The sequence below is a fragment of the Anomaloglossus baeobatrachus genome, chromosome 5, assembly GCF_048569485.1.
Source record: "Anomaloglossus baeobatrachus isolate aAnoBae1 chromosome 5, aAnoBae1.hap1, whole genome shotgun sequence".
NCBI classification, from domain to species: Eukaryota; Metazoa; Chordata; class Amphibia; order Anura; family Aromobatidae; genus Anomaloglossus; species Anomaloglossus baeobatrachus.
In genome coordinates, this window is record NC_134357.1 from 362,336,262 (window position 1) to 362,350,565 (window position 14,304).

Sequence of the window (14,304 nt, forward strand, 5' to 3'; positions counted from 1 at the left end):
GGGCACGAGATGAAAACATCATTCTCCCTCTGTACAAATCACTAGTCAGACCACACTTGGAGTATTGTGTGCAATTTTGGGCGCCGGTGCTGAAGAAAGACATTACTGAACTTGAAAGGGTTCAGAGGCGGGCTACTAAAATAATAAATGGAATGGGTGCATTACAATACACGGAAAGGTTATCAAAATTAGGTCTATTTACTCTAGAAAAGAGAAGACTTAGGGGAGACCTAATAAATATGTACAAATATATCAGAGGGCCATATAGAGATCTCTCCCATGATCTGTTTGTACCAAGGACTATGACAAGAACAAGGGGGCATTCTTTTCGATTGGAGGAAAGAAAATTCCTACATCAGCATAGAAGAGGGTTCTTCACGGTAAGAGCAGTGAGGCTCTGGAACTCTCTTCCTGAGGAAGTGGTGATGGCCAACTCACTGAATGAATTTAAGAGAGGAATGGATGCATTTCTTGTTAGCAAAAGTATAGAAGGTTATAAATAGCATAATCTTACAGGTAGATAGAAGAGCGACCAAGATTATTAGAGGAATGGGTGGGCTGCAATACCAAGACAGGTTATTAAACTTGGGGTTAATTAGGAAAAACAAAGGCTTAGGGGGATCTAATCACAATGTATAAATATATGAGGGGACAGTACAGAGACCTTTCCAAAGATCTCTTTACACCTAGGCCTGCGACTGGAACACGGGGGCATCCGCTACGTCTTGAGGAAAGAATGTTTAATCATAATCACAGATGAGGATTCTTTACTGTACGAGCAGTGAGACTATGGAGCTCTCTGCCGTATGATGTTGTATTGAGGGATTCACAAGTAAAATTTAAGCAGAGCCTGATCGCATTAATTGAAAAATATAATATTACCAGTTATGTATATTGGATTTTATGACAGGGTGTTGATCCAGGGAACTAGTCTGATTGCCGTATGTGGAGTCAGGAAGGAATTTTTTTCCCCATTGGAGCTTATTTGACACATTGGGGTTTTTTTGCCTTCCTCTGGATCAACATGTTAGGCTACGGGTTGAACTAGATGGACTTAGAGTCTCCCTTCAACCTTAAAAACTATGAAACTATGAAAAGACCCTTTTCGACCTCCTTCCAGACCCTAATTAATCGGGAAGAAAATCTCTCTTCTCTGACATGGAGAACTGTAACCTTTAAAAGTTCCCCAAAACTGGATGAAAAGCCCCATAGCAAAAATAAGTGAGTTTCTGGTAGCCGTAGAGATAGGATTATTTCACCCTGTCTTCCTGATTATAGGAAAAAAAAACATCTCAAATACAGCTCTACCTCTGGGTTCATCCATTCTCTTTGCCCATTAGTCTCGGGATAATAACCTGAGGGGAAAAAAAGCTTTATACCAAATCTGGAGCAAAACTATGCCAAAAGCTAGCCAAAAATTGAGCCCTTATATCAGAAATAATGCTTTTGGAAATGCCATGCAACTTAACGATATGAGAAATGAACAAAGTTGCTAACCTCTTAGCACCTCTTTGCCAACTTAGCAGTTGGCAACTTTTGAAGTGGACCAGGTGAACAATTTTGCTACAATGGTTTACCACCACTCATATAACTGTATCACCTCAACAGTTGGCAAGTCGGTGACAAAGTCCTTGGACAAGTGGGCCAGGGCTGTGATGAACATCATTAGGCAAGTAATAACTTGCTAGAGCTTGATGTGGGGCTTTAGCCCTGGCACAGACTTTGCATTCACTAAAATAGTCTTCAATGTCCCTACGAGCATTCTGCCATCTAAAGGTCCTAGATAGAAATCTCCAAGTGGCAGAAGAACCCAGATGCATAGCTAAAAGGAATTATGCACTTCATTAAATAGAACTTTTCATGGCCATAATGGTTCTGTGATGCTGATTTACTGGATACCTGCAATAAAGGAATCTGATCTCTGGATGCTGAATAATCTTCCTTTAAAGTTTTCATGATGACGTCATCCGTGAATAACTTGTGCATCGGTGAGGAACTTAGGGGGTAGGGTCTTCTTCTCCTTTTCTGCCCTCCTGCTTACCTCTATTTCTTCTGAATGTCACTGATTATATAAACAAAAAAGGAAAAGAAACTGACTCACTAGTCCAGTGTAATTAGTAAAATAATATTTTTTTAGTGCCACAAATGCAAGGTTAAAAATAGAAAAGAAAACCCGCATACACAATAATAAATAAAGAGGCGCCAATTATGGATGAGGATAATGTGAATAAATGACAAATAGCTATGTTACAAATACATGTGTAAATGTAAAACAACAAAGTTATGTATAAAAATGTGAGACCAATGATTAAGGTCATCATATAAAGTGCAAAAAGATTGAGGTATATAAGCTGAAGAACAAGCTATAAAGTACCTGTGGCAGAAAAAAACTGAGTTTTTCTGTCAGATTCAAGCATAATTTAGAAATAAAAAACAGTTGTGTGCGAGTTACCATACAAAAATGCACTGATGTAGTAACTGAGAACAATGTGGCAAAACTAACACTAGATAAAAACATGACAATTAGTGATGAGCGAACTCGAAATGTAAAGTTCGTTGTTCATACCGGACACCTAATGTCTGGTCCAGAACCCCCGAACACAGACTGTTTGGGCTCACCAGCCGAATAAAGATTGTTGAAAGACTACTGCGTGGCCAATCAACAAGCTTTTAGGCTGTGGGCACTTCCAGAGTCATCACAGAGTCATCACCGCCATGCCACTTGGTGCAATACGTGACCCTGAGTGTATTAGGTCAGATCACAGTCTGCCATTCTACTTTCTGATTCTGGTGCCGTGAAGACTACCCTAATACAATCAGGTTAAAACAGCTCTAATATAGCCTTGTGCAAATAGCTTGAATACCGCCTGGTACAAACTACTTGAATACCGCCTGATGCCAACAGCTGCAATACAGGCTGGTTTAATCAGCTCTAATACCGCCTGGTGCAAACACCTGAAATGATGCCTGGTGGAAACAGCTCTAATACTGGCTGGTGCAAAGAGCTCTAATATACTGTAACTTGGTGCAGTACTGCTCTAATGCCACTTGGTGGAAACAGCTCAAATACCAGCCGGTTTAATAAGCTATAATACCGCCTGGTGCAAACAGCTCTAATACTGCCTGATTTAATCAGCTCTAATACCGCCTGGTGCAAACAGCTCTAATACTGCCTGATTTAATCAGCTCTAATACCGCCTGGTGCAAACAGGTCTAATATCAGCTGGTTTATTCAGCTGTAATACTGCCTGGTGGAAACAGCTGTAATACCAACTGGTTTAATTAGCTCTGATACCGCCTGGTGCAAACAGCTCTAATATAGCCTGGTGCAATACTGCTCTTAGGCCATGTGCGCACGTTGTGTTTTTTAATGCGTTTCTGCAGCGTTTTAATGCAAAAATGCATGCGTTTTGATTTCCAAGCAAAGTTTATGGGGAATTGTGATTTCTTGTGCGCACGATGAATTTAAAAATGCAGCGTTTCAGTTGCAGAAAATTTGACAAAATCTCTGCGTTTAGAGAAGCAGCATGTCAATTGTTTTTGCCATTTTGGCTGCGTTTTCCTAATATTGGAGTCAATGAGATCTTTCAAAACGCATCCTAAATCAAAATCCTAGCGTTTTACATGCTTTTTTGATGCAGAATGCATGCTTTTTTGACCAAATAAACGCATGCGTTTTTGTCATTAAATTGAAGTCATGATATGTCCCTTTATACACACACATACAGTCCGACAATTAAATTAATGAAAAACAATATTTTAACGTTATTTTAAAACAAAAATAACAATATTTAAAACAATATTTTAGTTATAAATATTAGATCACAGTTATTTTATTAAAATTAGCTATTTTGTGTATGATTTTAATCATGATCTTTGTTTTCATTTTTTTACATTTTTTTCATAGTGTTTGACTGCTAAAACTTTATTTAGTCGTGTATTTGTAATGAAAACGCATGTGACTTTAAGCACTGAAAAAGCATGTAAATCGCGGTCAAAACGCGGTTAAAACGCATGCATATTTTAAGCGTTTTTATGCTCCAAACCAAATTTGACAGAGACAATTTCTGCCAGAGGATGCATTTACAACTGCCAGTAACTGGACGCAAAGTGCGCACGCAGCCTAATACCGCCTGGTGCAAACAGCTCTAATATAGTCTAGTGCCATACTGCTCTAATGCCGCCTGGTGTAAACTGTACTAATACCGCTTGGTGCAAACAGCTCTAATACCTTCTGGTTTAATCAGCTCCAATACTGCCTGGTACAAACAACACGAACAAAACAGCTCAAATAACTCATGGTGCAAACAGCTCTAAGGGTATGTGCGCACGTCGCTTTTTACCTGCTTTTTACCTGCTTTTTTGCTGCTTTTTCTTCTGCGCTGTTTAATGCCAAAATGGATGTGTTCTTCTATTCAAGCAAAGTCTATGGGAATTTGGGTTTCTTGTTCACACTATGTTGTTCAAAATGCTGCCTTTTTGAGGCAGAACTTTGGTCAAAAACTCAGCTTTTCAAAGAAGCAACATGTCAATTGTTTTTGCCATTTGCGTTTTGAACTGCAAAGCTGAGTTTTTGACCAAAGTTCTGCCACAAAAAGGCAGCATTCTGAACAACATAGTGTGAACAAGAAACCCAAATTCCCATAGACTTTGCTTGAATAGAAGAACACATCCATTTTGGCATTAAACAGCGCAGAAGAAAAAGCAGCAAAAAAGCAGGTAAAAAGCAGGTAAAAAGCAACGTGCGCACATACCCTAATACCGACTGGTTTAATGAGCTCTGATACTGCCTAAGGCCTGCGACACACATCCGTGCCTCCGGTATGTGTTTGTCATTTTTTACACGTACCGGCGGCACGGAGACACGTTAAGCAATGCTACCCTATTGTAGCAGGCACACACACGTAAAACCACACGGAACGTGTGTCCGTGTGCGTTTGTACGTGTGTGCGTTTTTCAAAGCGCTGACATGTCAGTGTTTTCTCCGGCAGCACGGGTGTCACACGGCCTGCACCCGTACCACACGGGTGTAGTGTGGATGCGGTCCCGTGTGACACGCGCCGGAGAAAACACACATGTCAGTGAAAAAACCCCAAAACATTAACTCACCTTCTCCAGCCCTCCTGTCTCTGCCGCTGCTGTCACTTTCTGCCGACCGCCGCTAATTATTCTCATTTAATATTCACTTCACTGCCTGGCAGTAGCAGCAGCGGGGAGACGGGAGTGCTGGAGACCGAGGATCAGCACCACGGACAGCACCGCGGACAGCAGGAAGGACCAGGTGAGTATGATAATTACCGGTTCTACGTGTGCTATCGCAGATAGCACACGTAGAACACACGTGGCCCGCACATACCAGAGACACGTACTTACCTGCACGCAACTCGCAGGGGAAATACGTGTCTCTCGGCACGTGCGTGAATTTCACGTGAGTGTGGCAGAGGCCTAATGCAAATAGCTCTAAGGGTATGTGCGCACGTTGCTTTTTACCTGCTTTTTACCTGCTTTTTTGCTGCTTTTTCTTCTGCGCTGTTTAATGCCAAAATGGATGTGTTCTTCTATTCAAGCAAAGTCTATGGGAATTTGGGTTTCTTGTTCACACTATGTTGTTCAAAATGCTGCCTTTTTGTGGCAGAACTTTGGTCAAAAACTCAGCTTTGCAGTGCAAAACCCAAATGGCAAAAACAATTGACATGTTGCTTCTTTGAAAAGCTGAGTTTTTGACCAAAGTTCTGCCACAAAAAGGCAGCATTTTGAACAACATAGTGTGAACAAGAAACCCAAATTCCCATAGACTTTGCTTGAATAGAAGAACACATCCATTTTGGCATTAAACAGCGCAGAAGAAAAAGCAGCAAAAAAGCAGGTAAAAAGCAACGTGCGCACATACCCTAATACTGCCAGATAAAAACAGCTCTAATATCTCCTGGTACAATACTTCTCTAATTCTGCCTGGTGCAAACAGCTCTAAAATAGCCTGGTGCAAACAGCTCTAATAAAGGCTGGTTTAATTAGCTGTAATATCTCCTGGTACAAAAAGCTTGAATGCCAGTTGCTTTAATCTGTTCTAATACTGCCTGGTGCAAACCGCTCAAATACCAGTTGGTTAAATCTGTCCTAATACTGGCTGGTGCAAAGAGCTCTAATATCAGCTGGTTTAATCAGCTCTAATACCGCCTGGTGCAAACAGCTCAAATAACATTTGGTGCAAACAGCTGTAATACCGCCTGGTTAAGGCTGCTTTCACACCTCCGGTTTCTGCAATGCGGCACAATCCGGCACTTTGCAGGAAAATCGCAACCGTTTTTTTTGCTGCCGGTTGTGTTTTTCCTGCATAGACTTTAATTAGTGCCGCATTGTGCTGCATGGCCTTGCGTTCGGTCCGTTTTTTGCCGCATGCGGCAGATTTAACCGATGCGGTGGCTGGATGGAACGTTGCCTGGCACGTTTTTTCGTGCGGCAAAAAAAACCGCATTGCGCCGTATCCGGCAGATGCGGCGCATTTTTCAATGCATGCGGTTTTTGCCACTGCGCATGCTCAGTAGCATGCCGCAAGCGGCAAAAACCGGACGGGCCGCATGGGAAAAACTTATGCAAAGGATGCGGTGTTTTCACCGCATCCGTTGCATAGCTTGCACAGCCGGATTGAGCCGCACAGCTCAAGCCGGATGTGTGAAAGCAGCCTTAATCAACTCTTATAGCACCTAGTGGAAACAGCTCTAATATAGCCTGGTTTAATACTGCTCTAATACTGTCTGGTGCAAACACCTCTATTATAGCCTGGTGCAATACTGCTCTTATACTGCCTGGTGCAAACAGCTCAAATACGGGCTGGTTTAATCTGCTCTAATACTGCCTGGCAAAACCAGGTAGTCACAAATGTGTACACCTTCCTTATTACCACCAGAAACCCATGACGTATCTATAAGGGATAAACGGGTCTCCAGTGACAAACTTCCCCTTAATTTAAACATATTAGTAACGACACAGACTCCAACTTTATTGCCGAATGGCCACAGCTTTATTCAACAGTATATATGTACCAAACTTGTGGCTCAACATGCCACCCCATTAACACCTGAACCTGTACATATATACATATTCTCCACAAAATGACACCTGATAGGTCCATCCGAGAGCCAAACCATCATTCCTATCCCCCGGCCGTAACCTCCAACCGGCCCAGGGGACCACCTCGGCCGTGACCAAACCGACCCGAGGTGTAGGGTAATTAACGTTCCATCGTTAATTACCCCTCCCCAGAACCTGCAGGACCTCCGCCTACAAGTTCCCATCCAACTCAAAGCCACTCCCCCTGAGTGGCTTCATACCAACAAACCTACTGTCGGTACACCAAACCTCTCTGAACGGACCTATCACCCCGCCACAGACCGGCCAAGTGACACCTTACTTGGCCCGGGCCCCCCACACCCCCAATGCTCGTTCCTTTCCATCCTTCAAACCCAACTTCCACAAATCCAACCGCCATCCGTGAGAATGGACCCCATCACGCCTCAAATACTGCTCGGTGTACTTCTCCAACTCCTCGAATCGAACCACCAACCTCCGTTCCACGCTCCAAACCTGCCCATCGCCCGGTTCCATTTTTCCCAGGCCCTGTTAATCCGGTCCACTCCTAAAACGCCACTGCCTTCGGGCTACCATATCGGACCTCACAATCACCATGCCATGGAACGCCCTCCACAAATGAAGTAAATCCACCTTGCTCTCACTTTTAACTCCCACACCATCCACGCTCCAAAGTCATTCCCCCCCCACCTGCAGCATTAAAACCACAGGTTCCTTGTCAATCCGGCTATAATACACCAATTCAGGGCGAACTCTACTCCAAGTCATGCCCCGAACTCCGAGCCATTTTTTACACGGGCTTCCTACATCGCCGCTCCGTACAAAGAGACTGCCCACCAAACCGTCCTCAATAAAGGACCCCCCCCTGTCACCAAACATCACCTAATCAGATGTGGTCTAATATACAAACTAAACCCGGAGGAATCCCAGCTCCCAATCCACCGGGTCCCATCCTCACTCAGCCCCCCCACTTAGCCGCTTCCGTCGCTGCCCCCATCCGAAAGGAGTGGGCCCATAACCCTTGGCGACTCCCCCGGCCTTTACTAAAGCCTTCTTCAACACTGCCATACTGGACTCACGATAAGGCATATCCATCCACATGTCTAAAGAAACACCGGGGTAGCCACCCCACACCTGCAAGAATTCCACCACCTGACCCACCGGGCATAGGTGGTGCCCTGGCAATTCAAACAATGTCACCAGACGTCCCCCACCTAATTGGTCTGTCTATCGAGAACCATACCGGCACTCACGCCATCCTTACCAAGCGTAACAACCTCTAATAACAGCCCGCCTACCGCATGCCTGGCAGGGCTACCAAATTCCCTGATGCAGAAAACCCCAAAATGCCAATACGAAGGCAACCTTAAACAGCCTCGTACCTAATCGGACGAGCATATATACCCCCAACCACATCACCAACCAATCAACGACGGAAACAATAGTGGCCGTCTCCTGTCTCGCGACCACGCGTCCTTTGAAAACCCTTTATCCCCCACCGCACCAGACAATCCTTTGCCACGTCCCGAACCCCATGCATTTTAACAAGAAGGCCAACACCGCCCAACTTGTAATCATCACCGAAACGGACCGGCCTGCTGAAAAATTCCCAGCTAATCAATGACAAAAACCCCCAGCACTCAGCCTGTCTAACCAAGCTCCATAAAAGCCGCCTTCTCCAATTCCTCCCATTCTCGCCACACAGCCTGACATCGGCACAAGTAGCCTCAGTCACCGGTCTCCTGATTCCCTCAAATGCTACCCGACGCCAGGTCACACAGCCATGCCGGGCATAGTTCTCCCACCTTGTCCGCTCCAGGCACCATTCGCCTGAACCTGTTGAACTGAAACCGAGAGCGCATCAGCCACTTCACTTTGCACTCCGGGCACATGCTGCGCCACCACGCGCCTGTTGGGTTCTAAACAACCCCAACCCAGATGTCTCAAGTAGCACACCACCGGGAGCGATTTTGAAGACCATGAATTGATCGAAATACACCACCACCATGTCAGTACACTGCACACCAAGCTTCTTGCCCGCAACTTCTGGGCCCCAAAACTCCAATACCACTATGCTGGGGGAACATTTCCACCAGCGCCAAATATGTCACAAACCCCTTTTTCCACCCAAAGCCGTGGCCATCAGCCCACACACCGATGCGTCCTAAAATTGCCCCAAAACGTGATGCCCCCGCCGCATCAATAAACAGCTCCGGCTGGCTATCTGATACTGCCCTGCTCACCCATAGCGTCCGTCCGTTGTATCATTCAAGGAATGCAGCCCCACACCAGCAAATCTTCTTTCATTGTCATTGACACTCTGACACATAATTTGTAGCAATCACCCCTGCCATTGCGCTCGCCAGACGCCTGCTAACTATTCGCCCCATAGGCCTAGTGCGACCGGCAAAATTCAACTTCCCAAGGACCGACTAAAATCCTGGAACCGCACCTTCTTAGCCCCAGTGCAACAACTGCACCGACACCTTCAAACACGCAGCTCGTCCTCCGACAATCGGCATACCATAGCCACCGTGTCAATTTCAAAGCCCAAGAAACACAAGGACGTCACTGGCCCTTCTGTCTTCCCCCCGTGCCACCGAATCCCCAGGCTTCCTGCAATGCGTTCTCATGTAAATAACAGCAAGGTACAAACCGAGGAGCCCACTGGGCCCACGCAAAAGAAATCATCCAAATAGTGTATCACTGAGTGGACACCCGCCACATCCCTGACTACCCATTCCACACACGAACTGACGCTTCAAACTAAGCGCACGAAATAGAACAACCCATGGGCAGGCACTGATCCACATAGTATTGCCCATCCCACCTGCACCCAAAGGTGCAAAAACTCTCCGGGTGCACCGGAAGTAACCGTAAAGCTGCTTCCACGTCCGCCTTGGTCATCGGGGCCCCTTGCCCACTACCCACACTAACTCCCACGCCTTGTCAAATGATACATAACAGACCGCCGGCACTCGGGTGAAATCCCGCCGTTCACCAACAACCCAGCCGGGTAAGAGAGATGATGAAGGAGCCGGTACTCGTTCGACTCCTTCTTGGGTACCACTCCCAGCAGCGCAAACCCTCAAGTTGGGGGGTGACGGGTCCTGGACCAGACCCGCCATCCATCCCGCTCCACCTCCTTCTGCAGCCTTTCCGTCACCACCTCCGGATGTCCTTTTTTGGACCCCGAATTACCCGGGCGAAACTCCGGCGCCCCAAAATCAAGCGGAACCCGGAAACCTACCATAAAACCCGTAGCAAACAGCTCCGCCGCCCGGTCATCCGGATATCTATTTAAATAGGGACGCATCCCTCGACCCTCACTAGCGTCCTTCCTGTTACCAAAAAACCTTCCCCCGACTTTTCATTCCCCCTTTGAAACACCTGTCCAAAGAGTGGGAAAAAATTCCACAACCGGAACACTCGTGTTTGAACCGACACGCTGCCCCCAAACTTACATTGCCCCTCACTAAATTTACAACACGCCCCTACACCCGGGCCCCCGTGCCCCTGCACCCGGGCCCCTGGCACCACCTCAAAAAGGGGGGTTCGCCGGAGCCGTTATCAAGCGCATCCCCAAACATATCTTTTTGTGTTCCCACCAGATGCCCGGCCGCGCAGCCTTCCAATGCCAGCTAGTAAGCGTCCTCGGGATCAACCTACACCTCCCCCTTTTTTTTTTTTTTTTTTTGAACCTCCTTATCTCTTAGATTCACTTGCCTTCACCGTATCCAAATTAAACTTTCCAAGGGAAGCAGTGAAAATATTTCCCCCTACTCCCTTTTTCTTATCTACTCCCTCACCTCCTTTTTTAAATGCCCCCCTAACGGACTCCCAAAGCACCCGTAACTTCGCTCCGTGCCCTATCATCCAAACGCACCACCTCATCATCCTTTTCCACTTCCTCGCTAACCCACGCCACGGCCGCCGCGCCGTCCGCCTGACCCGCAACGACCGCCGGCACAACCTCCTAAGTCTCTACCTCGCGCACCGGTACCACCGGCAGCCACCCTGACCGTGGGACCCACCCACGCCCCCCGCCAGGGACCCAGGCCCGCTGCGACCTGACCGCCCAGCCGACGATCCCTACAACACCCTTCGCAGCTGCCCCCAAAACTCCGCCCCGGGTAACCCCGACTGACCGACCGCACTAAACCCCCCGGCAAACCACTCCCCGCGGTGGAACCCCCCGTCCCCGCTAACACTACCCACAACATTAAACATATTGATTGTTCTCTCACCGGGCTGCCTCTGAACCGAATCCGGAGCAGCCGTACCGCGAACATCCTGCTGCCGTTCATCCGTCCTGCCGCCTCCTCCGGTCCTTCTTCCTCGCCCGAATAAGAGGAGCTGCTGAAGTCCGCTGGGGGGACCAGCGAGGGGACAGCCCGCACCTTGCGGCCGTCAACCCCCACGGTCACCGCACCCTGCTCCTCCGTGCACCTCCTATTTGTCCTCTGTTTCCTGCCGCGGAGCGGCGTCCTGCCGCCATCCTTCGTTGCTGCCCCCTCCTGCTGCACCGCTGTAATCTCTGTAGCCCCCGGTGGTCCCCCTCCCTGCCGACTGCAGGAAGGCCGTGCCTCTCCGTCCGGATGCCAGGAGCCCCCCCCAGCCTGATCCCTGCTGGGAGGTACCGTAATAACCGACCGCCGCAAGGGCCCTGACGACCGCAAGACCCTGCCACCAGCACCCTCCGACTACCGCTCCGATCCGTCCCTCCATCCATGCTCTCTCCCCTGCCGTCTGCAGGGAGTCTCCCCGTCCGCTCTGTGGTGCCGGGCGCCACCCCCAGCCCGCACCTCACTGGGGGCTGCCGCTGCTCTGGTCCGTGGCCGTGCAGGCCGCAGACCGGAAGTAGGCCTCGCCTAAGCTCCGCCCACCCCCGGCCCGCGGAATCTCCGACGAGGATTCCTCCAGGCGGCCGGAGACACGTCCAAAGGTGAGGTGCACTCCGCTGCCCCGGAGGGTCCCCGAAGGGGCTCCTAAATCTGTCTTCTCCCCCCCCGACGGGGGAGTAACGCTCCGGCGGTCGCGCCCGCCGAGCGTGCAGCGCAGCTCCGGGCGCAGGAGCAGAGAAGCCGCTCCAGCCCTGCAGACACGTCCTCGCCGATGTCCTCAGATGCTCCCCCCCCCCCCCAGCTCCAGCACCGCCACCATTCTTCAGTCAGGGAGGCAGCAGCGCAGGGGGGACACGCTGTCTGTAGGTCAAAAGGGGCAGTGACCTCTGCACAGCCCCCTTTATACCCACACACCAACCCTCCCATATCCTGTCCCTCACCCAATCCCTTTTCCCGACTCTCCCACCAATCAGGCAGCCCCTATGTGCCTCCAACCTTAGCACTTAACTCTTTCCTACCCTAACCCTCCCGATCGTCATGGGCCTGTTCACCCCTATGGGGCTCTCTGGCCGTCTCACTTAAGGCCACGTCTCACTAAGCAACATCGCTATCAACATCGCTGCTGGGTCACGAGTTTTGTGACCAAACAGCGATCTTGCTAGCGATGTTGCTGTGTGTGAAATCCAGCAACAACCTGGCCCCTGCTGTGAGGTCGCCGGTTGTTGCTGAATGTCCTGGACCATTTTTTAGTTGTTGCTCTCCCGCTGTGAAGCACACATCACTGTGTGTGACAGCAATAGAGCAACAACTGAATGTGCAGGAAGCAGGGAGCCGGCTTCTACGGACGCTGGTAACCAATGTAAATATCGGGTAACCAAGAAGCCCTTTGCTTGGTTACCCGATATTTACCTTAGTTACTAGTGTCCGCCGCTCCCAGGCTGCCAGTGCCGGCTCCCTGCTCCCTGCACACGTAGTCAGAGTACACATCGGGTAAATAAGCGAAGCGGTTTGCTTATTAACCCGATGTGTACTCTGGCTAGGAGTGTAGGGAGCCAGCGCCAAGCTCTTGGTTACCTGATATTTACCTTAGTTACCAAGCGCAGCATCGCTTCCACGCGTCGCTGCTGGCTGGGGGCTGGTCACTAGTCGCTGGTGAGATCTGCCTGATTGACAGCTCACCAGCAACCTGTGTAGCGACGCTCCAGCGATCCCTGCCAGGTCAGGTCACTGGTGCTTAGTGTGACGGTACCTTTAGGCATAACACACAGCCATTAAACCCTAGCCACCCCCCTCATGATAATAAGGACACACCAGTGGGCGGGATCAGGTGGATGAGAATGCCCACCTAGGGGTCCTGAGGTGTCAGAGGTGGGAACACGACAGATCAGATCAGTAGAGAGTGTGTAGAGAAGTGAAGTCCAAGTTGAAGTGCGGAGAGCTGACAGCAGTGTAGTCCGGGGTAGGAGCCCTTGGACTATCCGGCTAGGTGGCAGACAGTGAACAGGACCACAGGTGACGGAGATCCGGTCGCGGGAGACCTAAAGTGGACCAAGGCAGGGTTGTAGCCCGCCGGTACCGACAGCGGGAATCTGATCCGGAGGCCGTGCACAGTCGGGGTGCCTGGACCCTACGGCGAGGAAGGTTGCAAGCCCCTTTCCATTTGACCAGCTGGGGACAAGGTTCCAGATTTTGTCCCATTAACTGCCCAGATAGAGCGAAACGGAAGCCCAACACGGAACCAGAACCCACTGAAATCCCAAGGGTCAGCTTTCGCGGGCCACAGCTCCCAACACATACAGAACCGGGAGAGGACTTCTCCGTTCCATGTGAAGTCGTCCAGAAGGAAAGACAAACACAAAGTGCAGGAGGAAGGGATACCTGTTCATTAACCTGGGTGTGGGACCTGAATGCACACTCCTAAGGCAGCTGGCCACTGGCAACTTGATTTACTACTGGACTTGTGTGAAATTACTGAACTGTGAGTGTAAATCATTGTCCCCTGGCCCAGCCCGGCGTGCCACCTCCAGCTGCCATCAGTCCCGTGTTCCATCCTCGGGACCCGGGACTACACCTCCCCTACCCGTGGAGGGGATCCCATCTTGCTGCCCTGCTCCATCAGCCCCGGGGGTGCCCCATCACCAGGCAGCGGCAGTGCCACCATCCCTTACCGCAACCCATGGGTGGCGTCACAGACACAACACCTCCCTTGTAAATATCCCCTTTCCGACGGTTGTGAGGACGGGCGGCCGTGCGAGCCCGGGTCCGGTCACCACTCGAGTCCCAGCAGCGTACCTGTATCCGGGGAGGGCCCCCAGAGAAGCGGCAGCGGCCCCCACCCGCAACACTACCAGTTGTAATACTGTCTGGTTTA